General features: G+C 38.7%; 1 long non-coding RNA gene across 1 annotated transcript in view; it reads left to right on the top strand.

The window, feature by feature from the left end:
• Positions 1-6,736: 6,736 nt before the first annotated feature.
• The window catches only part of LOC128077000 (uncharacterized), a 55,388-nt gene continuing 36,018 nt past the window's right edge, over positions 6,737-26,106 (top strand). Inside the window, exons 1-2 of the long non-coding RNA XR_008204766.1 lie at positions 6,737-6,789; positions 7,405-7,488. This is a non-coding gene — a long non-coding RNA (uncharacterized LOC128077000). The remainder of the gene's footprint in view (positions 6,790-7,404; positions 7,489-26,106) is intronic.

Here is a 26,106-nt window from a genome sequence, read left to right as displayed (position 1 = left end):
TCAATGAGGTTTATTTTCAAAAAATGAAATGGAACTGAGATGAATACATCATCCACTGCTGATCCTGTGCTAAAAAGATGACTCCAGGTGCACTTCACTGACATCTAAAGTCTACTTACTGGTACCCTGTGTAAGAAAATAGCAGTTAGTGTTCAATGTTATTGAAGAGGACAAACAAATACAACCACATCGCAATAAGTCTGACATTGCCAAAATTAAATGCCTACAGAATAGAAAGTATTTTTTCAGTTCTACAATAAGCAGTGTGTGCTTACAGTACAGATACTGGCATGTCTTTGAATTGGTGTTGGAGGTTTGCACTCAACAGATGACTGAAAATTCTTGGTTTAATAAATGTTGTTACTGCCACCAATAACAAAAATCAGACCTTCTTGCTTTTGACTTGGAGTAAGAAAAAAATACAGAAGGTAAGAAAGACTTAAAGACGTTAAATAATTGGTGAAGTCAAATTAGATTTTAAAATATGGTGGGTTTCCTGCCTATAAATGCAATGGACCATTTTTTTCCTCCTTTACATCATTACCATGCCAGCTGAAATAAATGATGTTACTCCTTTTAGTCTATGATATTGCAGCGATGCCATTTCACACATCTGAGTGAGAGCAGATTTTGCTTGAATAAGCCTATTAAAAAAATTCCTTGTTTTTGTTGTATCGATGTACTCTGCATGTGACAGCACAGCAGGTGGCTGTATCGAGGTGAACTCTAATTAATTCAAATCAAAAAGTGAGACCCAGCTAACAAGCTCTACAATTAGCGAATTACATGAAGTGTATGCAAGCATCTATCAGCAAGTAGCTGACTGGCCACCGGTGTCCTCATGGTAGACCCAGCCAATGTGTTATTCATGATTGCACTGAGTGCTGATCCTCTCAAACCAATAGGAACTTTGTGGGGTAACTTCCAAGCACTGCCACCAACACATGGCCAGAATCCCATCCCACAAGGGCAAAGCACCCGTGGCAGCCAGGAGCACGGGATGTAGACTGGGACGCTTTGAGCAGCATTTCGTCCTGTTGCTGCCACCAGCACTCTGCTATGAAACAAAATTACCCATGAGAATATGAGATAAAATGGGTGGTCTTGCTTTGTTACTGTGAGGGAGTCTGGAGCCGTATGGTGTATTTATGAACAGTGCAGCCTTACGCCTACTTTTAAAAGCCGTGCTGCAAGTATTTCACTGTGCTTTTCAAAGTAGCTATAAAACATAGGAAAGGCTTAGGGGAAAAAGATTCTGCTCCCACAGTAAATCAAAAGTGAGCAGACAAAGGTCAAAATACCAAAAGCCACAAGAACATTAACACTTAGGATATAAAGATTTCCTAAGAAACTAATGCTTGCTCTTTCCCCAGATAACACAGACACCTTATCTTTGGGAGTTTACAAAATGGAGCCAAGCTATACAAGTAACCACTTAACTGAACCGAGGCCTGGATCTTTTAGCAGTCTGCAGTCATTAAAGCTCTCAGAAAGTCTCCCAGGAGCCAATGTGCTTGCTTAAGTATATGCTGTAAAAGGTCCCTGAGATTTACAAGGAACCGCTCCATGCTAAGCTAGGCACCATCTGATAAACAAGCAATTTTAGCTCCAGGCTAAATGATGCTCTTTGAGGCTTTGATTTACAAGGCTGCCGATGATATATTTGTAGTTCTAGGGTAGGTTCTGCTGTGGACCTGCTGTGATTACTCATCCATGAACCAAGTTAGGGCTCAGATCTTCAACCAAGAGGTCAGAAAATTGTCAGCGGAGTAAGAAATGTTTGATAAGGTTTATTTAGATGCTAACAGCATTAAAAAAATAAATTAGGCAAACGGTGAACAATTCTTAAGCTTTCTAGGGACCAATTTTTTTCCCCTTTTTTTCTTTTTCTTTTTTTTTTTTTAATATTAATTTAAAATGTATTTTGAGTCAAAAAGATATGAGAGTAAGTCCAGAATTGACTTTCTTGACTGATTTTACTTTCATTAGGTGATCTTTTGGAAAGAAGAGTACACTTAGTTTAACGCCTTGAAATAGAAAGCATTAACTTGGAGTCTATGAAATTTCTCAGTCCTGTTATACTTCTCCAAGCATCTAAAAAACAGCCTGGAAACAAACAACATGAGATAATTCGTGTAAACGTAAGAAATTTAGATTAAAAACAGGCTCATGGGAAGGAGAGCAGAACCCAGCATTTCAGGAATGTCTTGCTTTCATCGTTCTTCACCGCTCCAAGACCTGAGGGCCCAAACCTGCGTGCTGCTGAGCACCTCCTGAGAAGTGGTGAGTAGTAGCTTCAGCTGCTGCTAAAAGCGGGGATTTCTTAGAAGCTCCTCTAATTTTGCTCTCAGAAGTACACAATTCATAGAACTAAAAAAAATAAATGGAAAATGTGATTTTAGCCTTGCTGCTACGACAAGACCAAGCCTTGTTAAAGGCAGTATAAACACAAAAGCTTTAGTTAGGGACAAATGCAGCATCAATTTATTGCTTTTAAACATAACTCGTGTTTTCTGGAGTTTAGAAATGTTCTGTGGCACTAACAGTTGAGCTTGTTTAATTAATGTCACTGGAAAATGCGGGAAAATGTTTTTTGTTATCTCAAAACCTCTAGACAATTTACAGATGCATATTTAAAATTCTGCTATATTTTTCTAGATGGTTTTCAAATTTAAAATATTTCTGTAACTTTTGTTCTAATTATTTCCAAAAGTGCCTTGCTTTTAAAGTGACTCCACAAAAAACTTTATGAATACCTAGTTTTGCTTTACGTCTATACCTACCTAGCTTTGCCTCCTTTAAACACTTTGTCCATTAAGCTCTTCACTTTGCAACTGTCTCATGACATGCAACCCACTGCCCTGCCTTCTTACAAAGTTCAGCTGAGGTTTATGATTTCATAATGCAGAGAAGGCCTTTATCAAATGGTTAAATGACTGTAAGAAAACAGCACACTGCTTGTGGAGGAGCCTGGGACGCAGTGGAAGGGGCTCCTGTCAGATGTACTGTGCTCCTTTTTTGGGGGCACACGTAACAAAATGTTTGCACTTTTAGCAAACACTGTGCAAATTGTGCAAGCTCTGGGCAGCACTGTGTGGCCCTTCCTAGTGGCAGCACTCCACCTGCCCTGCTTTGTACCACCAATAATGTTTTGTCTCATCTGCAGATAGTGTATGTGATGCACACCGTGTCAATAGCCTGATAATGCAGATGTCCCATGGGAGATTTCCACTTCACAAAGCTCCCTATTGAAGTTCTAACAGTGTCAGGAAAATGGCTTTTAATTGAGGCAGCCTTGATGCTGTGCACTGGCTGCCTTCCAGTGAGTGCTTGCGTTAGTTCTGGGACACAAATGGGATTTACAGATCTGCAATGAATGGTGCATACGTGGAATCATAGAATGGTTTGGGTTGGAAGGGACCACTAAGATCATCTAGTTCCAACTCCCCTGTTATAGGCAGGGATACCTCCCTGTCCATGTATGTTACATGTGTAATGGATGTGGAAAATGGTACCAAGGTTCAAGTAACAATGTAGGAGATCACTTAAATGGAGTTTGAATTTTGAAGCAGTTCATAAGAACACTATTGATTAATTTGGTTTCAAGCCTATATGTAAATCTAAATATTTCTTTAGTAAGATAAATGCTACTAGAAAAATAAATGGTTTCTAAAATACAGCTTTTACTGTCATCGTTTTTTATCTGTCTTTTTATAGAAAGGATCTTTGTGGGATCAGGTTCTCTAAACTGGAAATAAATGCCTGAAGTCAGAAGTGGAACCTTTGAGAGAGCCAGTACCAGGAGTGACTCCGTGTAAGAAATCAGAGATGGTTGTCTGTGGCATTTCTGGCAATGACCACTAATGTTTGGGCTGCTCCTTGCCCTGGCCTATTCCACTGATGACCACCCATATTGGTCCCACCAGCCGTATTGGTTTGCGTATTGCGTATTGGTTTCCCTATCCAATCTCAGGGTGTCAGACTGACAAATAAAAAGCAGATTGTTTCCACCCTACTCTGCTGCTGGGGCTTTTCTCACCCCTAGAGGTGGTCTTTGAGATCCTCTGGCTTTGTCCTGGTTGCCAAGGTCAGATGAATGTGGAATCTGAATCCTCATGAATATCATTATGCCCCAGAATTTTCCCAAATTCCAAATGCTGGGACCTTTTCCAGTCCTTTGCAAGGCTACTCATCTTGAAAAATAAAATAAATTGGCAAATCTCCATTCCAATTCCAGAAGATAGAATCCAGGCAGCTCACAAAAATGTGAAAATATGCAAAGTAAACAGACTGTTTCTGACAGTAACAACCCTGCAATTGCATAAAGCATCATCAAATTGCAACATGCACATATTAAGCTTTGAGAACAACTGAATTCGCAGTGACACATTCTCTGCTCTTGAATTCATTATCACACATGCTCAGATTGGAGATTTGCAGTATTGCACATTGTTCTCAAAGGCAGTCTCCAAAGGAACTCTCTATTATCAAGGTAATCTCATTTAGGTACAATTTTCTCAAGTTCTTGGTGAGCTGTAGGGAGAATTGTAGCAAGGGTGGGGCAAAAGGGTACCAAATAGAGGTAAGAGCATTCAAGCCCTTCTTTTGGTGCTGCTGCCTGGAAGATACCCAGAGCAAATCTGTGAGAGGTACTGGAAGGAGCTGGTGAAGGGCTAAAAGGATGTGTACTGCAGTGTCCTGACACCCTGCTATGATCAACTGGGCTGATCCACATGCACTATTCCCTTTATGATGGATACTTCATTAAGTAGAAATTATTAGGGAAAACAAAACAGAACAAAAACAAACAAAATCATCTCATTCACTGTGCAAATGGTAACAGTAAAAAGAGAGAGATAAATACTTACAGACATTAAAGCTGGGCTGTCATCCCCCCTAATAAACATCCTAATAAATTTTCAGTCAAGTACAAAGAAGTATGTACACTATGACAACGATACAGTTTGACTCTGGCCATTCTGCTGGGGATTCCTTAAATCAACATGCTAATGGACACTCTTATGGGCATTTTTAATAGTCTAATATATTATCAGGATGTAGAATTTTCAAGTATTTTTAATTGATGTGGCTTCTGTTAGTTCTCTGGACAGTCTGTTAAAGTATTTTTCCACTTATTCTAAGAAAATATATACATGCAGATGTGCATTTTTTGCTGGTCAGTAGACACAATTAATGCATATATAAATAATTTTTTATGGTTGTCTTTTCCAGAAGTAGTTATTTTTGTTATGTTTAGAATCCGAGAGCTCTCTTGTAATAATATTTATTTAAGGTCAGAATAAAGGTTATGCTATGGTAGAATACGTTCTCTATAAAACACACATGCTAAAGCAGCACACAGTTTATTATCTATTTACATTTGTTTCCTTGATTTTATAGAATTGATATTTGAAGATGAGAAAGTTGATGCTCTATTTATTAAAAATAATTTGAGCCGTTAAATGGTTTTCATTTTTGTTTGGCTTCACTTTAATGTGCTTATTTACAGAACTCATTTCTTCAGTTCTCATGGATGCATTAAATTTCATCTTCCAACAAGAACATTACTTCCTTTCCAGATAGGCACCATGCTGTCATAGCAGGGGCTGCAGCACAGCCACAGCCAATAACAGTTACAGACTGATGGATCTCCATGTGGTAGGTCTCCCCAGGTCCTGCAGAAGGCGCTGGGCAGAGGGCAGTCACCTGAGCACTGCTCTGAGGGGACATCGGGGCAGTGAGGGAAGCAGAGCTGCCAGTGGGACCAGCAGCACTGCCTGCCAGCATGTGCCCTGCCACATCTTCTCTGCACAGTCAGATATATATATACCTATATGCACACACAAAAATATATATACACACATCCAGCCGCTGGCTACCTATACCTCAGTGCCACAGAGTGATGCTGAGCACCTCTTCTATGCATCAGCAATGGGCAGTCAAAGAGACCCAGGTATGTTTTGGTAAGGACTAAGGAATATAATCAGTGTCTTTTCCTTTGCCCCAAACTGTACATTATAAATCACCAGGGCTGACTGTCAAGAAAAGTGTTTTGCTGCATCTATGCTTGATGCTTATGTACTGAGATACCATTTCCAGATGACTGTCTGAGAGGACAGCTCAGATACCCACCAACAAATGAGACTTGCATTTGTTGTAGTATTCTAGCTCCTATTAGCATTCAAGAGGCTTTTTGGCAGTGTACTCGGTGTACTCACTGGGTCTGCAGTGAACTGTTCTAGTCCATGATTCAAATGATTATCAGCAATAATAGCATTTCTGAAGCAATAACACTTCAGTAGAAAGACAAAGACCTATTCAAAGAGCATGCTGCACAGTATGGGCTATATTTTGTAACTATTCCTTCTCACATAAATGCTTCTTTAATCTTTGGGCCAGCTGTGCTCTCGTGTTAGCACAGGTCTTCCATAGTGTGATAGAACAAGCATTTAGCTCCATCCATCAATACTTTAGAAGCATACTTGCACCCATGCACCCTCATGCAAGCTTTCTTACAGTGGATGACTTGCTCCTTGGTCAGCAAGTGCCAGCATATGCAGACCTGTCAGAACTGGGCACTGCATGAGCCTGGTGCTTAGCAGAGCCCAGCTGCAGAGAGGAACCTGCTGTCCAGGAACCAGGAGAGCAGCTGTGCTGATGGCAGGATAGTGGGAGCAGGTGGGGTGGATTACCCAGATCAGGAGCTACATAATGGCTAGGGGCCAGGTTGGCTTAAGGGTGGTTTTTCTCTGTATGTGAGGGACTCTGTGCTGTTTTGCTAGTTCTCAGGTAGTCGCTTCTTTTCTTTTATGAGGTTTCCATTTTTATCTTTTGTTTGTAGTTTTGCTCTGGTGCTGATAATAAGGGGTGCTTTAGTATGGGCCTAGGGTAAGGGCTCTTGTCCTGTGGGAATTGAAGGGCTATATCTCTTATGGGGTTTCTGGAAGAAGAATGAGAACCTATGATTTTTCCCTTGGCAGATGTCTCATTTTGCTTGCTAGCACTAACTGGCTTGACTGACAGTGTTTCTGGTTTGCTATTTGTGAGGCACTCAGTACTCTCTTTTCTTGTATGCTAAAGAAGGTAGGGTGAGACTTGATTGACTAGCTCAGTAAAGTAAAGCTCAAGAAAGAGACCTGTGAAGTGTACACCAGGGCTGTCTCTGTGTCAGCCAGCACAGCTGACCGAAGTGGAAGCTGTCATGAGAAAAACACACCTTGACTGTTAGTTATTACAATCTATGGGAGATCCCTGAGTAGGTGAGGGATAAGCCTTGAGACTGGGTAATAGAATAGTGTTCCTCAAATGGAAAGAATGAAAGCACTGTGTTGTCTTTCTTTCCACAGCTGTCATATACTGCTGTTACTTTGAATACTTAGTTATTTTTCAATTTTTTAATCCTAGGAGGTAGTTATGAAGAAGGCGAATGAGAAAGTGCTCCTGCTGGGGGACGTAAAGCTGATATTTTGTTGCCAGGAGAAGTGTGTGGTGAGTAACAGGATCTGAGCTCTTCTACTTTGTATTTACTTTCATTTTCTGTAGTGAAGTATGCACAAGTAAGTCAAATGTATCTACTGTTCCTGAAGGCATAATTAAAAACAGTGGGTCTCACAGAAGCTCTTTTCATTACTATTCAGTGGTAATAGATGTTTATTGACATCAAAACCAGAAACTACACCTGAAGTAAAGTTACAACTGCAGAAAAGGCGTTTGAATGTATCAGTTAAAAAAACAAACAAGCAAACAAACAAACAAAAAACAACAAAAAAACAAAACTCTAAAAAAAATCATTTCAAACAGGAGAAAAAATGAATAAAAATAAAATAAAATACAGCAGAGGGGAAAATGTGCAGGAATTTAAGAGCTGCATAGAAAAAAAAAAAAATGTACTGAATAAGAAAGGGAAAAGAAACATAAAAACTGAATGGCAGTAAGAAAAAAAGGCCAAATTATCCACTGTTATAAATGAGTACAGAATTATAATTTGTTTGCAAAGGTCTGGATTTTTCCTACAGCAAACTCAGATCATGGGAAGACATAACCTAGATCTGTTCTTTTTTAAGTGGACTGAAGTTAGGGTTTGGGGAAGTTTTCCAATCCTTTTCTGTGCTGCCTTACTAGTGGGTATGTGTTTGAGGCCTCGGTACTTTTAACTGAAGATGAAAAGAGATATACAATGAATATCTTGGGTGAAAATTTTCTTGGTATTCATTGGGAACTTTTAGGGTGGAAATGGGGAAACAATGAAGTGATATCCACAGAACACCTGGAGAAATCAGGTGAGTATTTGACCAGAAATACTGCATGCTGCAAAGCTGCACGCTCTTCTATGATGCCAGTGATTAGTGATAGAACTCGGGAGGTCTGATTGATGGTTGGACTTGATGGTATTAAAGATCTTTTTCCAACGTAAATGATTTTATGATTCTGTATTATGGCATTTTTCCTCATGTTATGACTTCGCTGTCTTTATTTATGAGAAATGCAAAATAAACTGGTTATTGAAAACCAAGTATAAGCTGAAATAAGAATGCCTAATACTGTTTTGGAATACTTTGAGAGGTGAGGGGGGAAATTCATTGTATGTCTTAAAACATATTTTGCTAGATCTTTTAAAGGTTTGGCAATCCTGGCAGTATTTAGTTTGTGTAGTAGTAGGAAGGCAGATTCTATCCATTAGGAAAAAAGAGAGACAAGTAAGTGTATGCTTTCCATGGTATTTATGAATAATTAATCATAGAGTTACTTGGGACGGAAGGGACAGCTAACATGACCCAGTTCCAACTTCATGATATGGGCAGGGCTGCCACCCACCAGATCAGGATGCCCAGGGCCCCATCCTACCTGGCCTTGAATGCATCCAGGTGTGGGGCACCCACAGCCTCTCTGGGCAGCCTGTGCCAGTGCCTCACTGTCTTCTGAGTAAAGAGTTCCTTCCTAACATCTGGTGAATTGTTGACCCAGTTTACATCAGTGGAGGATGTGATACTATTTTAATGTTATCTCTGACAGGATTGCTGTTTGCTGAAATTAATACTCTCAGGAGATACTTAAACTCGATTCCATTTCTTAATGTTATTTACAACTCTGAGCTTGAAGAGGGGGATGAGAAGAAACCAGATCAAGTCCTCTATTAATCTGCAGGTGTGATGAATGTCTTTTGATCATGAGAGACCTTTGTTGCCAGCTTTGTTTTTCTTGAAAACACTCAGTGGTAAGAGATACCTCAGACGCTTTGTTCTGTTCATGTTAACTGTACCCTTGGTGAAGTCAGTGTAAGTTGCATAATCAGTACCAAAACTTTGATTAGAACCTGTGAGCAGTCGTCTCCATTTTCTGATGTATTTAGGAAAAGTTGCCTGATGCTCTTTAAATGTGCATAAAAAGAAATTCCCAACACAAAGAATTTGTGTTCTTAATGACCAAAGCAGAAACTAAAAAAGGAATGCAGGGAATATGTTGTCTTTTTTAGGGCAGAACCTGATTTAGAGGGAGATGCAGCAGTGTGGATGAAGCCCTAAAGCCAAGTGGCTGGAAAACCTCTCTTCCTTGAGTCTCACAGCTGATTGCTGAGTCATACAGCCAGGACATAACATCTATGTCCTCAGAGCGGGTTCCATAAATTGAAATTCAGTCTGAGGGTTGCTATCCATTTGATTGATGTTAGTGACAATAACTGGTAGCACTGAGCTCAGGTTTCTTCTCCAAAATATTCCTAGTTTCAAGCATCTGGGACAGCAAGTACACTGTTTTGGATGTATAATAAGGGAAGGGGAATAATGTTCAGTATCAGGTGGGAAACTATATTTACTCATTGAAAGAATAGTTCAGTTTAAAGAATATAGGACGTTAGGTGCTGAAGACATTGGAGACATTCATTTCTACCTTGAGCACCCAGTGAAATACAGAGAATAAGTAGCAGAAATTGGTGTGTTTAGCTTGGAGGTGCTGGTGGGTACTTTTTTGTCATAGAGTGGAAGCACCTTAGCGACTAAGAATTTTTGATTTAGATAAAGAATTAATTGCGCAATTTTCTTTGTGGTGTTATGTGCAGAAATATTTTAGATGTGTTTCAAGCCATTGCAGGCCAGTAGTGGTTGTGATTGAACAAGTTTTTTGAGTTGCAATGTAGTATATAATAGTCATATCTCAGACTGATGAATTGGTTAGGATAAGGAATGTGTATGCATCGTACTTCAAACAATTTAAAAAATAGTATTGTGTGGTAATGAACCAAGTTAGTCTCTTCTATTACCTGCCTTATTAGAGTAATAATGTGCAGATCTTGTTTCACAATACTGCTATAACATTTTTTTGACATGTAAATTCACTGAAGTTCTTCAAGTTTGTATTGATTTTTATAAAAAAAGAATTGGTTTATTTGACCTACCTTACTTCGATTTTATTTTTTTCCCCTCCAGGAAAATCAATATAATAAAATAATTCTTTCCTGCTGCACTCTTCTTCACTAAGCTCTGTTGAGAACAGTCAGAAAATATTTCCTTCAATTATTTCAGACTTGTTTGTATTAAATCCTTTCAAAGGGACCCATGTAAATGTGCTACTCTAATAAGGACATCTCCCTATGATAGAAGCTAAATAAAATTTTACATTTAAGGTGAGTAAGAACCAGTTATGGAGAAAATTGTTCAATATATGTTCCACCCTAATTTCTTTTTCCATGCAAAACCTGCTGCAGCTGTAAAGTAGGAGAGGAGTTTAACAATACAGTATGCATAATTCATGCTTTTGGCCTTCTGTCTGCCTTTTTCTGGAATCCTACATATTTAGATTAAGTAAAATTATTCTTGCCTACTATCAATACAGTTTGTTTTCAAGGAATATAATGCAACATATAACAGACACTACTTGGAACAAAATACCATTTTCAGTTCTGCATGACAGATCCTGGCTTAACATTCTTGGAGTTCTGTATCTTAGAATAACGGGGCTTTGAAAAGAGTTTTTCTCCATATTGTAGTGATTCACTTAATATTCAGTAGAGTTTTAGATGACTTTTCACATAGTTATTTTCAAAGTTTTGCCAATTGTTAGTTTTGATTAAAGTTCAATTTTACTGCTGCTCATTATTGATTTTAAAAACAATCTATTACTTCAATGCTTTAGATGTTATTTCCATGACCAAAAGCCATTTTCTGGATGGGAGTCTTGCCTTCCCAGCAGAAGAAATGTGGTTTTTGAGATTTCACCCCCAACTATTTTAAATCTCATAGCTTTTCAAGTCAGTAATTCAAATCAACGCTCCTTGAAAAGATCAAGGTAAATTATGGACTCTTGGCTTTTGGATTGAAAGAGCTGGGCCTTCTTTTTAAATTGAATTGGTTCTAATGTTATTCAATTTTTTTTTTTTTTTGCCTACCCATCTTTTGCTGGAAATAGCTTTGTAAAAACCCGAAATGAAATCAACTACAGCTTTGAAACATTGGAACTAAAAAAAATGCCCATATAATATTGCCAGTTTGTAATTATACAATATAAATATATATTATACAAAATGAATAATACAAAAATTATCCTCTCTAGTTGAAATGTGAATGTTTATCACTTTCCTTATGCTGGTCTTCTGAGTCTTTGTGGTGCTTTTTGAGACTTTTCAGCCTTCAGCTGAGTTCTAAACTTTTATTTAGAATATTATTTATTTATTATAGTATTTATTATATTCCATTCAACAAGGCTGAATTTCTCATTAAGCTTTTCCATAGTGAAGCTTTAGGAATAACACTGGCTTACTCATGCAACTGAATATTTGAATTACTGAGTTAAAGAATAATTCAGATTCTCTCAGTTGCTTATACTGGGGAGCAGAGAGTGTCAGTTTGAGTGTCGCAGCTGGAACTGAGTCGGTCTACAGATGCACCTGTAAAGGTGTTCTTCCCAATACTTTCCAGATGTTTCAGTGCTCTCCTCCTGCTTCAGTTCATGCTTACAGAAAGAAAATGGAAACATAAATATTCCTGCACTTGTAAAATAAAGCAGAAATTCTCCATCCTTGGAGTACTGTAGCTGTTAGTGTTTCAAGCGTTGTAAGCTAGGGCTGGAAGATGGCTGGGAGGAGACTCTCCACTCTTAAAAATGTGAAATTTGCCTTTATCTCTCTGAAAATGCTTAACAAAAGACAGGAATTGGTCCCTGATGGTTAATTCACTGTCACAGACAATACCAGCACATCCTTCCTGAACTGTTTTTATTTACCCATACTATTACTTGAAAAGAATAATACTGCGAGTGCAACTTCCCTAGTGGTCTCCTATTTCGATATAGATCCAAAGTCTGAGTTTGAATCAAAAATCCCAATGTGCAAGTTCTCTTGGGTTTGTCTGCGGTTATTTATATGTCCTAGCAAATGAAATCCAGCGCTGTATCAATTGTTTTATGCATTGCAATAGTGTATTTTGGTTGCAACATCCAAATTTCTAGGAAGACTGTCTATGAAGCAACCATTCTCTACTGGGGTCAGGATTGTTTTTGTAGGAACTCGCTTACTGGTTTGCATAGGCTAAGGCTTCATACCAGACTCTGTGCCATACAGCATCTCCTTGACAGTCATAAGTGCTCAGCTGTGTGCATGAAGCTCAGATGTACTGCTGCTTCCAGGAGCGCTTTTGTGGCTGTCAGGTTCCCCCAGTTTGTGCTCTGAACTCCTGAGCTGGGCAGCAGCTCTCCTACCCATGTTCTCTTGAGCATTCTTCCTTCTTTGATAAAGATTTTTTTTTTTTGCTTTCAAGGTAGATATCTGTTAGCTGTGAAGAAACTTAAGTATCTGAAAGGTACAGTTCATACTGCTCTTCTTGAAGGTATTGCCTATTGACATAGACTTCTGCAGTAAATATAGAGTAGCAGTGAAAAGGGCAAAATATGAAATACAATTAAATTCATAGTGACTGCAAACAGTGAAGCTTCTTATCAGTGTAATTCCTGGTTGCCATCATAATGCAAGTGGTAAAACCTTAGTGTTTCCTATTAATTTGTATGTTTGAGCATATCTCCATTTTAGTTTTTCACTATCAGCCCTGCACAGTGTTATTCCTTTGATTGCATCAGATGAGCTTTAAGAAAAGGGTTTAGTGAGAACTGTTGGTGATAGGTGGATGGCTGGATTGGATGATCCTGTGGGTTTTTTCCAACCTTGGTGTTTCTGTGATTCGGTAACATTCGGAAAGAAATGACTGGTTTTGATTGGGAGCAATTACAGACTGTAAATGGAGTCAAAAATTCATCTGTTGGACCAAGATGAGTTCTTGGGAGAAAGATTTGTTCTTTGCAGCCTTAAGGGTGGAACTGGGGCAGTGCATATGGGCCCAGCAACAGAGGTTGCTGTTTGCATCTATAGCTGTGAACACCTTGGAAGGCTTTTGCCTAACAGTCCCAAACTGCCCATTTGAATGTCAGAATTGCAGAAAGAAAACAAGAACAGTATTATAACCAAAACAAATACATGTTTACTTAGCATGTAAAAACATTGGAAGGGTCAATTCCTTGCACTGGAGCATCTTGAGTAGTTCTTTGTATAACTTCACAGTGACATTGGGATTTGCCATTAGTGACTGATAACGATCTTATGCAGCCTAACACATCTCATGTTTAGGGGTGACTTGCTCATCAGAGAGGATTATTCCAGATCATAGCTAAAGATTTTTGTGTTGAGTCCTCCACAGTCTCACTGTGATGTGGGACTTAGGGCAGTGTCCAATTCTGGGGCAGAAGGAGCACTGTGTCTGGAGCCACTGCAGATGGAGTCAGGAAGAATGTGGTCATTTCTGGAGTTAGTCTGAATCTTGGTCTTGGAGGTGTTTTAGCTCTATTGCCTCTGGCGTACATTTGTTAAGATTTCTTTTTCTCTTATTTTTATTCTGCACTTCTGGAGTTCAGTGGTCTATATTTACATGGAAATCACTGTCATAATTTATGCCACGTGCTTGCTGGATTTAGTACTTTGTGAAGGCAATAATCCTAAGTATGAATAAAAATTCAACACTCTAGGCAGTAGTAGAAGCAATTCTTATATTCCTAATATACTGTAGCATTTTTAAAGGTTTAAAAAAATTGTTTTCAGTTTGCCTTTAAATCGTTTCTGAATGATAGTCTTCTTCAGCTGATTGCTTCCTTGACATCCAAATGACATCCTGTGTTGCACATTCATAATTTAGGGTATGAAATGTGTTGCAAAGGGAAGAATGGAAATTGAGTTTGAAGTTAAATATATTGCTCTTAGGGTAAATTAGCAAGAAATAATGCATGCAATCCTTGTCTTTATGTTTACTTAGCACATACACAGGGTAGGAATGAATATATTATATCGTGATGTGTACATTCTTATACATAAAATGGAAACTGTAAATATTTGCTGCTTCGTTTGTGGAACACCTACTCTAAATAGGAATGCTGTATTTAAATATTCAATTTAACTTCCAAGACCAAACCCATCTTGTGTTTTTTACTGGAGGAGTGAGGCTGGCTGCTGATGAATTTGAAGTTCTTCAGAGTTAAGCCTATAATCTGTACTTATATAAAACTCCATTTGCAAGGTTTCCCCTTGGCTTAGCCCTGTTGATGATTGGTATATTTAAAATGCAGCTTATTTATGCTACAACTCCTGTTGGCATGGATGGAATCAAAGCAGGGCATATGTTGTTTTATAATTCTTGTTTTGCAGAATTTTCTTCTACAACCTATCCTGGTATGTGTGGGGCAACAAGCACTGTGGAACAATATAAACTTTTGCAAAAACTGGTGGAAGTTTGTAAATACACTGTATTACTCCTCATTGTACCATCTAGATGTCAGCTGGGCTTCTGAAATCAATGTCATCTAGTGAAGCTTATTGGATTGCGAATGCCTAGGAGCAGCTCAGTTTGTGTAAACCAGTGGGTGGTGGCTTTGGTGATTTCAGGAGACAAAACATGTCACTGCCTTGCTGTTGCTGTGAAGGGGGGTGGTATGCAATCCTATTCCCTTACCTTTCATAACCTCATGCTGATACAGGCATTGCTAGCCTGGCAGTAGCTCCAGCAACAGTGAGCCATCTCCTGTGAAGCTGCCAATGTAGTGGAAGGTTGAAGGGGAGTCACAGGAGCTGGGGAAGGAGTGGGAGTGAGGGAGAAGAAGGGAAGAGACTGGCCCCTCCCTGCCTGTTGTGGCTAGGAGCTCTTGGGTCTGCTCACCAGTTTTGGGTACTGCAGTGCCTGGGACATTTGATGGCATCTGAACAACCAGTTAAAATGCCTGCTTCTTTAATTCACCTTCTGCTCCCTATTGCCATCAGTTGTGAGATTTAGTACTCATATTTGCAGACTTTTGTGAAGTTGTAAGAGTTTGTGCGTTTTAATGCTTCTGTATGAAAAATGATTGGAGTGCCTTTCTGTATCCATTATTACCTATGCAGTACTGTTACTTTTAGTCCTTGTCTGTGTAGCTGTTTCCTCTTCCTGCATACAAAGGCTTGAAAATGACTGTTTTAACAGGATCATACTTCCTCTGTCTTTGCATTCAATAGTTCAGACACAGATTCTGTTTGTGATTTGCAAACTCCAGGAGTAGTAAAGAGTGAAAATCTTTTCTTGGATGTTTGCTTTTATCAAGATTTAACTTGTCTTTTTGCCTATGGTCTTTTGTCTGTAGTTATTAATTATAGTCAGAGAAACATTTTCAGTGATTAATTGACTACTGCTTAAAACAATAAGGCTGCTTAATAAGCAAAACAGTGCAATCTTCTGCATTGTCTATTTTTGTGGGATCTTCAGTAACAAAGCTCTTATGAACACTAGCAATTTTTGCCCTATAAAATGAGGGGAAAAGTTTCCTGTAGCTATAAGTTCTTTAGGCCTCTCAGATGTTGAAAAATATTTTCAAGATACTGTCAGAATTCTCAAGGATAAAGTTGAATGGCCTGCAGATAGTGCTGGCTTAAGCTGAAGCCTGATGAGATAGATGGCATCTCCATGCCACAGACTCCTCCCCTAACACTTCCTTTCTATCCGTGTGCTTTCTCCACAACATGGACTAGAAGAAGAAATATTTTGGCTAGCTGAGAGGAGGCCTGAGGCTGAGGGATTATGATCTCCCACGTTCTTTCTAAGATTGCATACCTTAAATAGCTGTACCTATATATTTTACTTTTCATTTAAGTATTTAGTCCTTTATTTTTGATGGTTTTATTTTCTTCCTTTTCTATGTTCATCCCTAACAATTTATCTCGCTATCTTCCTGCTATTTCCCAACCATCTCTCTTAACTGGGGTGCTAATGTATTAAATATGATATTGCAGTGCTATTTGAAATCGGGCAAATTGATTCTGTCCTCTCAAACTCAAACAGTTCAACTCCTAGTGATGATTTTTCTGTCATTTTGACCCATCTTATTTTGGAACAGCACAAGATGGAGGTGTTTGTAGCCAGTGAGAAGGATGAGATTTTTGTACTGACAGAGACATTTGTGTCTAACACTGTTAATGGCAGGCATGGTGACACCTGTTCTAATATTTGTTTGCAAGCTTGTATGTCATTTTTAATAGTGTTCTCCATAATATGGAAGATGAAGGCACTAATCTCTCCCAGGAAGGTGACAGGGATGCTATTCATTTTCTTGAGTGCTCTTCTCTTGCTACTTTGCAATCACAAAAAGAGCCTGATTACATGGTTTAGAAGCATATTTAGAGACTAAAAGAATCAAAGTTCATCTGCTTTCATGGCCTCTAGTAAAGGAGAGATTCCCTTGGAAGCCCTATGAGTAAAATTATCACCATAATAAGCCCAGACTTTTGTCACTGCCTTGACAGGAAAGATGGCATCTTCAGGTCCCTAACCATAACCCAGAGAATGCACGTTAAATATAACAAAGAAGAAAACTCCAAATGTACTGTTTTAAGAATATTGTATCCATTTAGTTTGATTATCTGCAAGAAGAAAACTGTGGTCAATTGAGTGTAGTAGTCCTTTACTGGGCCAGCATATTTCTACAAGTTTACTGTGAAACTCTGTGAGTACAATAACCAACATTTAAATTCTCCTTTGCCTTGAAGAAGAAAACTTCATCTAATTAAAATAAATGACAAATTGTATCACTTAGTGGTAACTTTTTCATGCTGGGATTGTCCTTGGCATCCTTCGTCTGGTTCCTGAAAGTAATTGTGATGTAGGGAACAACAAAATTATCTTTACAGCTGTGCTTTTAGGTCTCTCTGTAAACTTTCAGATAATCCCTAATAGGCTGCAGATGCTGCTGCTTATCAATAAGATTGACTTAAACATCTTAAATCAAACCCTCAATTAGACTAAAATTGGCATTGCTAATATATGGTAGTAATAGGGTGGAAACCTCATTTTGTGAAACAATGATTTGTACTAGTTTGCAAATTAAACTTTTAGCGTTATAATTGGCCTACTAATGTACTGTTGTTAATGCCTGAAGCAAGTTAAGTTGATCTATTGATAGGCAATAAAACTCACAGAAATAAACTGTGAAAATAAATAAGTTCTGTTAAGTGTGGGTTTTTTTTTTTTTGTTTTTAAGTTAAAGCCAAATAACTGGTTGTTAGAAATGGTCTGAGAGTATATTACTTGCAATGCTTTGTAGCTGTGATGTGGAGGATGGTGGTGTTAAGACTTGTGCTGAGTGTAGCCAAAAAATGATCCATCCAGGATTTTCCTTAAAGATCTGTGCACTGAGGGTAAGCACAAATATTTTAGTATGAACATCTAAGTATGGTGGATGCCACCAGCATTTTTAGGAGGAGGGCTAAATGTATAAATGATGATGTGTTTAAATTTAAGAAGTTCACATAGAGGCCCCTTCAGTCAGGTGTCTGGCAAAAAATTGTCCCTATTCTTGGCATTCAGTGTTGTTGCATTCCAAAAAATGATCCATCCAGGATTTTCCTTAAAGATCTGTGCACTGAGGGTAAGCACAAATATTTTAGTATGAACATCTAAGTATGGTGGATGCCACCAGCATTTTTAGGAGGAGGGCTAAATGTATAAATGATGATGTGTTTAAATTTAAGAAGTTCACATAGAGGCCCCTTCAGTCAGGTGTCTGGCAAAAAATTGTCCCTATTCTTGGCATTCAGTGTTGTTGCATTCCAAAGTACACATCAGACATCAGGGAGGACTTAAATCCACAAAGTGATTGTTAATGTGCAAGCCATGATGAGGTTTCCTCAGGCTCAAAAAAGAAAATTGTTTTGATCCTGCAAGGCAGTAGCCCTTATAGGAAGCTAAGAGTTCCTCACTGGGCTGCATAGACAGATCCAGTGAGAGAGAGGCTGTCGGTAGTCCAACAAAATCTGCAATCATCTTTGTTGTGTTACCTTTTCCCTATAATACAGATCCATAATATAATAAACATCCATTATACCAATGCTGTGAACACTATAGATGTATTAAAGAACATTTTTTGATTAAGAATGTTTGAAATGAGTGCAAGTGACAATATTTCAATATCAGTGCATGGAAGTTGTTGTACTTAAAGTAGTACTCAGAAGAATGAGAAATCCTGATGAATTGCTTTCAGTTTTAAATTTGTTTAGTCTTAAAAATAGGAATTATTTATTGAAAATGTAATTTGTGTAGTTCAATGTATTAGTTGTCAATGCCATGTTTAGCATTAAATTAAAAATACTGATCTTTGGGGGTTGGACTCGATGATCTCTGGAGGTCCCTTCCAACCCCTACAATTCTGTGATTCTGTGATTTACTTTCTGTTGACTTAACATTGTCACTTAATTGGAAGAAACTTCCATTGCAAATCCCTAACATAATGAATTTTGTTGATTATTTTATTTTGCCACAGTTCCTTACCTCAAATATAATAACTTCTATGCTCTGGGTACTTGTACCTTACAATGAAATGTGTTTAAAACAAACAAACAAAACACAAAGAAAACCATGGTGCATTAATGCCAGTTGTTTGGATTTCTGCATGCTGTCATAGCTAACCAGGTGAATATGTGTGGATAGGGAAGCATCTTTGGGAGATGAGTTATGATTTTATTGAAAAAATGTATTTCCTTTTACAATGTAAGCTGTCCCTCAATGCTGGCAAAGATCTTTCAAATCTTTTTCCTAACCCTGAAGGTAAAATTACTATGGAGGTAAAAATTTTAAGAAATACGTTTCATTCCCAATAAATAAGTTAAAACATGCAACAGACCTAGCAGAACAGGTGGTTAGGAAATGGGAAAGCTCATACAGAGAGTGTGAAACACACGCTGGTAGACAGAATAGTGAAATAGAGGAGGATACTAAGATTATCTGGAGCATGTACTGAAGTCCTTTAGTGCATGCAGGTAAAGAGAAAAAAGAAGGTGGCAAGTATCCTCAAAGGCACTTTGAGGATTTGTTTGTGGTCCGAGTACAGACTTCCAATTACAGAGAATACTGTGGGAAAAAAACACAGTTTCTGTTCTGTGCTGGCAACTTGCTCTGTTTCTCATCTGACTCTTTTACAGACAACAGGTTCCTGACTGATCACCCAGAATTTCTGGTCACAGTGCTGATTTCAGACAGTTGCACTGAGGTGAAAAAAACGTCATAAACCTTCCATCAGTACAAGAATGTGTGAACAGTCCTTGCGGACCTGATCAATGATTCATTACAACTGCTTATCTGTCTCTATCAATAGTCTTTGCTGCAGTTACAGAGTTACTAAATAAACCTGGAGCAACAAATCCTGAGTAGAAACTGGTAGAAGACCCCTTGTCATTAAACCTATAAATTATTTTGTTTTTCTCAAATTATTTTGTAAATTTTGCTAAAGTACTGTTAATGTATGTTCAAATAAGGGGGAAACATAACAAAACCCAGCATCTGTTCTGACTTGATTGGAGCCATGTCTCTCCTGGTGGTAGTGATTTCATTCCAGTAGTATTTTGGTTTTGGAGTAAAATTTTCCTTCATCCACAGAATATCAGTTCTTTACGTTATTTGAATCTATGGCCTTATAGGGTTCCATTTCCTACTGTGCAGTCTTTGTAGTCTGTGATGTTATTGGGGTGGCATAATTCTGCTTCAAAATAAGGGGCAGGCAGTAGCAACAAACAGCCAAGATGCTGGCTGTGACAATTACAGCTGGAAAAAGCCAACTCCAATGAAGATAAATCAGATGGGAATAAATTTCTTATAAGTCCTTCAGAAACTCGCAAAGAGTTTTACTGGCACGCTTCTGCAAGTTAAAATGCTAACGTAGTGTTTTTCTTTATCAGCTTTGAGGCAGGTAAATAATGGTGAAGAAGTGATATAAATGTTTGGAGTGGGATCTGGTGTGTGCTAATTTTCTCTCCTTTTGTTTCCCCCGGAATTCTCTTATTCAAATCCTATGGGACTAAAGCATAAGGGAAGATTTGCACATTTAAAAGTAGAGCTTATTCTATAAATGTACTGGCATTTCAAACAAGCATGTTGGAGAAAGGAGGTGGGACTAGAGGGAAGGGAGGAGCGAGCAGCAGGCTGCAGGTATTTGAAATGGTAGCTCAGAGGATTTCCAAATGCAAATGCTGTGACTGTTGCGTGACTCACACAAAACAGTAATAGAAGTGGAGGTGATGAGAGAATGGCTAAAGCTAATGGATTGTTAAAGTGCGTTTTGGAAATGGGGAAGAACCATGAAAAAATAAATCAGGGAAAACAAAAGAGCTAAGAGATGCACGTGTCCCAAGTAGCTCAGTGTGTGCTAAACATGTGTTCTGGAGATGGGGTTCACAAGTGTTAAATGGTGAAAGGCGTTAGCCAAAATGGGGTATGATAGAGGTGCTTAGATGAGGAAAAGTAAGATACAGTGTTTGAAGTAATGAGGAAGAAGTGTTAAACATGGTCATTTTTAGATCTGCTAGGCTAACGAGTTCAGCCTGGAAGCTGTCCTTCAGAGCTGCTGTTCTCCAATCTGATGATTAAAATTTTCCAAGAATGTACAAACCTTGCCAATGCCCTAAGCTCATCATGAGCAGGGAACTAACAAAAACCAAGTGATTTCTATTCAGTAATTAAGTGAAATGAATAGAAAGATGTTAGGTTTGAGATGGCAAACTGAAATAGCTGTGTTAGTGTGGCTGTCCTTCAAATGCTAGGAATGTCACTGTTGTCTCATGTGTACCATGTGAGATGAAATCAGACCGGAGGGGGAGAACTGTATGAAACACTAGCAAGACTTGTGTTCTGAGATGGAGAAATTACTATTTCGTAAGGAAGAAATACAACCAGAAGGGTTTGTTAAATAGAGTGCTAGAGAAGTGTGGATTTCTTATTCTTCTGTTTTAGACCTGGTTTTTACAAGAATATCTTTTTTTCAATCTGAGTGAAAATATAAAAGAAATAAAAAATAAGGAGCTGAAAAAAGGTAGCAGTTAAAATGTGAGAGTTGAGTACTTCCTACCATTTATCAGTAGGAAGCTGGAGGCTGTATTCAGCCAGCTCTTTGTGTGGGACCTGGAAAAGGAGAAGTGTCTGAATGCTTCCTGCAGAGTGCATCTTAGGTTTGTGCTACCTGCTGCAGCTCTTTATTGCCACTGTTACCTTTCTCTTTTTTGTGTATGTGCAGTACGGAAGTGTGTTAGGGCAGCCTGAAGAAAGCCTAAGGGACAAATTCTACCTTCTGATGCCCTGCTAATACTTAGAAAACAGGAGTTTTAAGTGTTTTGTTTTAAAATATGAGTTATGGTCTTAAAAATTCTATCCATAGCACATCTATTTATAAGAAATCTTATGAAACTTCACTGGTCTGTTCTGATCTTGTTCACTATGATAATCACAGAACTCAGCAGCCATAGGGGCAGCCCAGAAGTGTTGCACTGACATGTTCAGCATCTTGCTGTAGTGTTTCCCTGAGTCTGATAATGAGTGTGGCATTCTAGTATTGCCTCTGATGAAAGGAAAGCTTTCAGAAAATACGCAGTGTAAATTAGTACCAACTTATCTGCAGGCAGAAATGTTCGAAGGACTGCTAATTACAGCTGTGTGTGTTATGGCTGCGTGTGCTGAATGTCTAATTGCACTGCTGGGTTGCAGGTGGGAGCTGTGCTAGGAGATTGCCTTGGTTTGGAGATAGACTCGTAAGGAGGTGTTGGGCAGTCTATACAAGAGTGTGCCAAATGTGCTCAGATTCAGATAGCCTTAATCTGCAGAAGTTATTACTTCTGTGTAGACATAAAAGCCTAATTATGCTATCTAAAGTTAACTTATTGGCATATTGGCACTGCTTTTGGAAGAGTATGTCTCAAACTTACCTATCATGGATGGATGCACTGCAAGCCAGGGAGACCAACTCTTCTGAACTTCATTTTTTTGCAAGTGAAAGGACACAGCCAAGGCTATAGGAGCCGACAATTTCCTTACTTGCACCTTTTAATAACTGGAAGATAAGCAGCCTTTAATTTTATAGTTTCTCCTTAGAGATGATGTTGCTCCTGTGTGTCTCAGGGTTCATCTCTGAAGCCATATTGCTTGCAAATGTTTTTCCCAGTTCATAGCAACCTCTGGGTAGTCCTTACTTTTAGTGCATTTCTTGATACTGCTCTCCATCCTTAGGTCTCTTGGCATTTATGGTGCTGCAACTCCCCTGTGGCCTTGCTATGTGCCTGTCTGTGTGCCTGCAGGTGTCTCCTTGTCTCCTGCTTTTATGGCCCTCTCTCATCTGTCTCCCAAAAGCCACACAGTGTGTGTGCACAAATGTAATTCATACTAAGTACTGCTTTCCAGTTCAGATTTATTTATGAATTTTTCTAAAGTGGGTATTTATAGGTACTCTCTGTTTAATCTTTCATGCAGTTGGCGACTGCTGCTGTTTTGGTGTAGCGCCACAGGAGTAAATGAGGTCTTGAGTGAATAACTGCACGTCACCCTTAGCAGAGTGGTCCTCGTGTTCTTCATCTGCAAAATATTCATACAACTGGAAAGGCAGCATCATAGCAACCAGCAGAACAGCTGAGCCAGGTCAGAGCACTGGCATCAGAAGGCTTCTGTAGCCATCTGAGATTTGTCTCAGCCCATCTCTTGCACTTGCTTCCCAAGTGCATTTGTCTTGTGGAAAAAAAAAACCACCAAAACAACAACAAAAAAACCACAAAACCAAACAAAACTTAAATGGTATTAGTGTCTACAGAAATATCACTTCAGCATCAGTATGTAAGTTTCCGATCTGTCATTGTCCCATGTCAAATGGTGAATTCTTTGAGCTCTTACTACTTTTTTGTCCATCTATATCACTTATACTCCACAATTAATCTTCAGTTTGGGCAGAAAGGATTTGTGAAGATTCATCTCTGAATCTTGCTGGAGGTGGGTGAGGGAAAGAGATTTAGATGTATTCCTGAAATGGGAGAGAGAAATGGGAGAAGAGAGAAACACCTTTGGAGTCTGGGAGTGAAGAGGCTGTTCTGACAGGGAAGAGGCCTGAAAAGAAGTAGATATCTCTGCAAGTCAGAGGTGTCTGAGCAGGACTTGGGGAAAATGAAGCAAAACCCTGCCACCTTAGGTGATGGCCAAAACCATAAATCATTCTTTGGTGACTTGTATACAATTAATTTCAATCTTGGTTTCTGAGGTGCATGGGATATAAACAAGATCTGCATGAGTTCAAGAGGAAGAGAATTACACAGTTTTGACATGCTTTCCTGGCTGACCATTACCATTCTGAAATAGTCCAGACTAGATCTATTCATTTTGCATGGTTTTCCATATAGTGTGAGGTGCTGTCTTAGTTTCCTACATCTTCCAGGCAAAATGTGCAATTGTCATTTCTTCCATGTGGAGAAATACCTCAGCTGCTGAAGAGTTGAGTCTGGGCTGACATATGCTTGTTCCTCTCCTGAGAAAATACCATCTCCAGAGGGGCAAATAAAATGAAGGCAAGGTGAAAGTTTAATAGTTTAAAGTAGGCCACATGTCCTTAAACAAATAACTCAATCAAAAATGCAACAGAAAAAACTCAATCTTTCCCCCCTTTCCGTTTTCTGGAGGGGAAGTGAGGAAAGGGAGGAGGAATAAATACTGCCAGGAAAAAAATTGTAGATACATATTTGGCAAAAAAGTCCTTTTTTTCCTCTCCTGTGTCTCATGAAGTATGAATAAAAACAGCGCTCACAGCCAACCTGTTCTATGTTAGCATATCTACTTTTTCCATTGTGTTCAGTTTTCTTAAGAAAAAATATTCTAATATAAAAACATATTCAAGTGATGTAGCATTTCAGGATTCTACAAGCTGGACCCATCACCTGCGATTTTCTTTTCCTTAGCTCTAATTTGCAGAGTGGCGATCTCTCTCCACAATGAGAATTAAATGCTCCCTTGTGAGTACTCCTTAGCTCTTAGGCAGCCACCACAGTCTCTGATTCCCCCAAGGAGCACGAAGTGAAAAAGTAAGAGGACCATCTTTATTAACAATGTAATCTTACTATACATAATAAGCTAAAAATTGAGATAGGGCACTTGTAGCTGAATGAGCTGGGATTGGTGTAAGGGTGTTTTGAGCTTCAGTATCATTATAAAATAACACCCTGTAGGTAGATGTGAAATTTAACTTCATGTTTGTCAGTGGTCTATAAATAACTTCTGCAGCTTCCTTTTTAAGCTGTCTGTGCATTTTTGTGTCACTTCCAATTATTGTTGTGTTGGCTGTTTTCTATAGCTTTGCACTGAATAGAGAAAGCCAAATCCCTTTTCCCTTCCAAGAAGTGAAGAGTATGTGTAAGTGGGATTAGTGACAACCAGACCTAGTCTCAAGATGCAGAGGAGTTTGATCCAGATTATGAGTACTCGTTGCATTTGAGCGCATTCAGGTCCTTGAAATAAGTTTTCTCCATCTAATACTTGACTTGAGTTTGTCTAATATTGAGATTTTGTTCTAGTAGTGGATGCTATGTTGATCCTCTTCTAATCGCTCCATTACATAAGAAAATACTAGCTTTGATATCTAGCACAAAAGGCATTTGTCTGCAACTTTATTTGTAGTGGATCAGTCTACAATTAGTGCTAGACTTGTAGCTGCTGTCATCTTATGGATGAACATGGAAAAAGTGCTTCTCCTCACTTGTTTTCAACAATGGTAATTCCTGTTCTTTGGCACTCTGCTTTTCTCATGGTACGCAGCAACTTCAGAGGGATTGTTTGAATAATATAATGGTTCATTTGCTGTCCTATTGATCAGTGATTCATCAGGGAGAGGATAATGTTTTGTTGTCAGGTAGGTGAGATGGCTGTCCACATGAATAATGTGATTTGTGACTAATGCTGGCTATGGACAGTAAAGTAAAGAAAAAAGTTGAGGTTGCTATTGTCTTGCTGGCTGTTGTACCTAACTAGTGCTGTATGAAGTCATGTCCACTTGCACACATTTATCTTTCTCCGTGGCTACTGCAAAGAGCACAAAAAGCTTGTCTCATAACACAAGGATCTCTTCTGATCTTGTGGAAACAGCTTACTCTCTGATGCTCTGTCCCTGTTACCAGGAACCAGCTATGTTATTAAGTTGACTAAACTCAATACATGTTTCATAGCCTCAGAAGTCCTCTCTGTTTTAATAAAAACACGGAAACCAGGTTTACTTGACCTTTTATTTGTATCTCCTTTTTTTCCTGTCTTCTATGGTTTTAGAAGAAAGCTCAGTTCCTTTGTGTCTGCATGTGCTTACATAAGCTGAGAGGGATGAGGACCCTTTGCATGAAAAGAACAGTAAGAAGAGCTTTTTTCTTTTACTGCCAGTGGGTTAAGCCCTGCTTTTCACTTGGCTGTTGCAGTAGTGACTTCTGTAACTGAAACTTTAGAAAAGCTCTTCTGTGCTCTGGAGGCTCCTGTTTGACTGTCACTTTTGGGGCTTGAATGGAATCAGCCATTTAAAGATGCTCATCATCCTGGAGGGGAAGAGCCAAGGCAGGCCTTGAGATGCAGCTCAGCAGCTTACATCAAGCTTGGTTTGTGTGAATCATGAATTAATGTTTAACATATTAATATTGTGAATCTCATAGGAGAAACTACTAATCCTCAGGTATTTTTTTTCTCATCGTTAATACTGTGTTGCTACTGATGCTTTAAATACCACACCTTTCCATGATTTTTTTTTTTCCCCAGAGATATTTTTGCGCTTGAAGATTTGGATTTCAAA

Source organism: Tympanuchus pallidicinctus, unplaced genomic scaffold, assembly GCF_026119805.1.
Source record: "Tympanuchus pallidicinctus isolate F22 unplaced genomic scaffold, pur_lepc_1.0 scaffold15, whole genome shotgun sequence".
NCBI classification, from domain to species: domain Eukaryota; kingdom Metazoa; phylum Chordata; class Aves; order Galliformes; family Phasianidae; genus Tympanuchus; species Tympanuchus pallidicinctus.
This window is presented reverse-complemented; position numbering and strand designations above follow the sequence as displayed.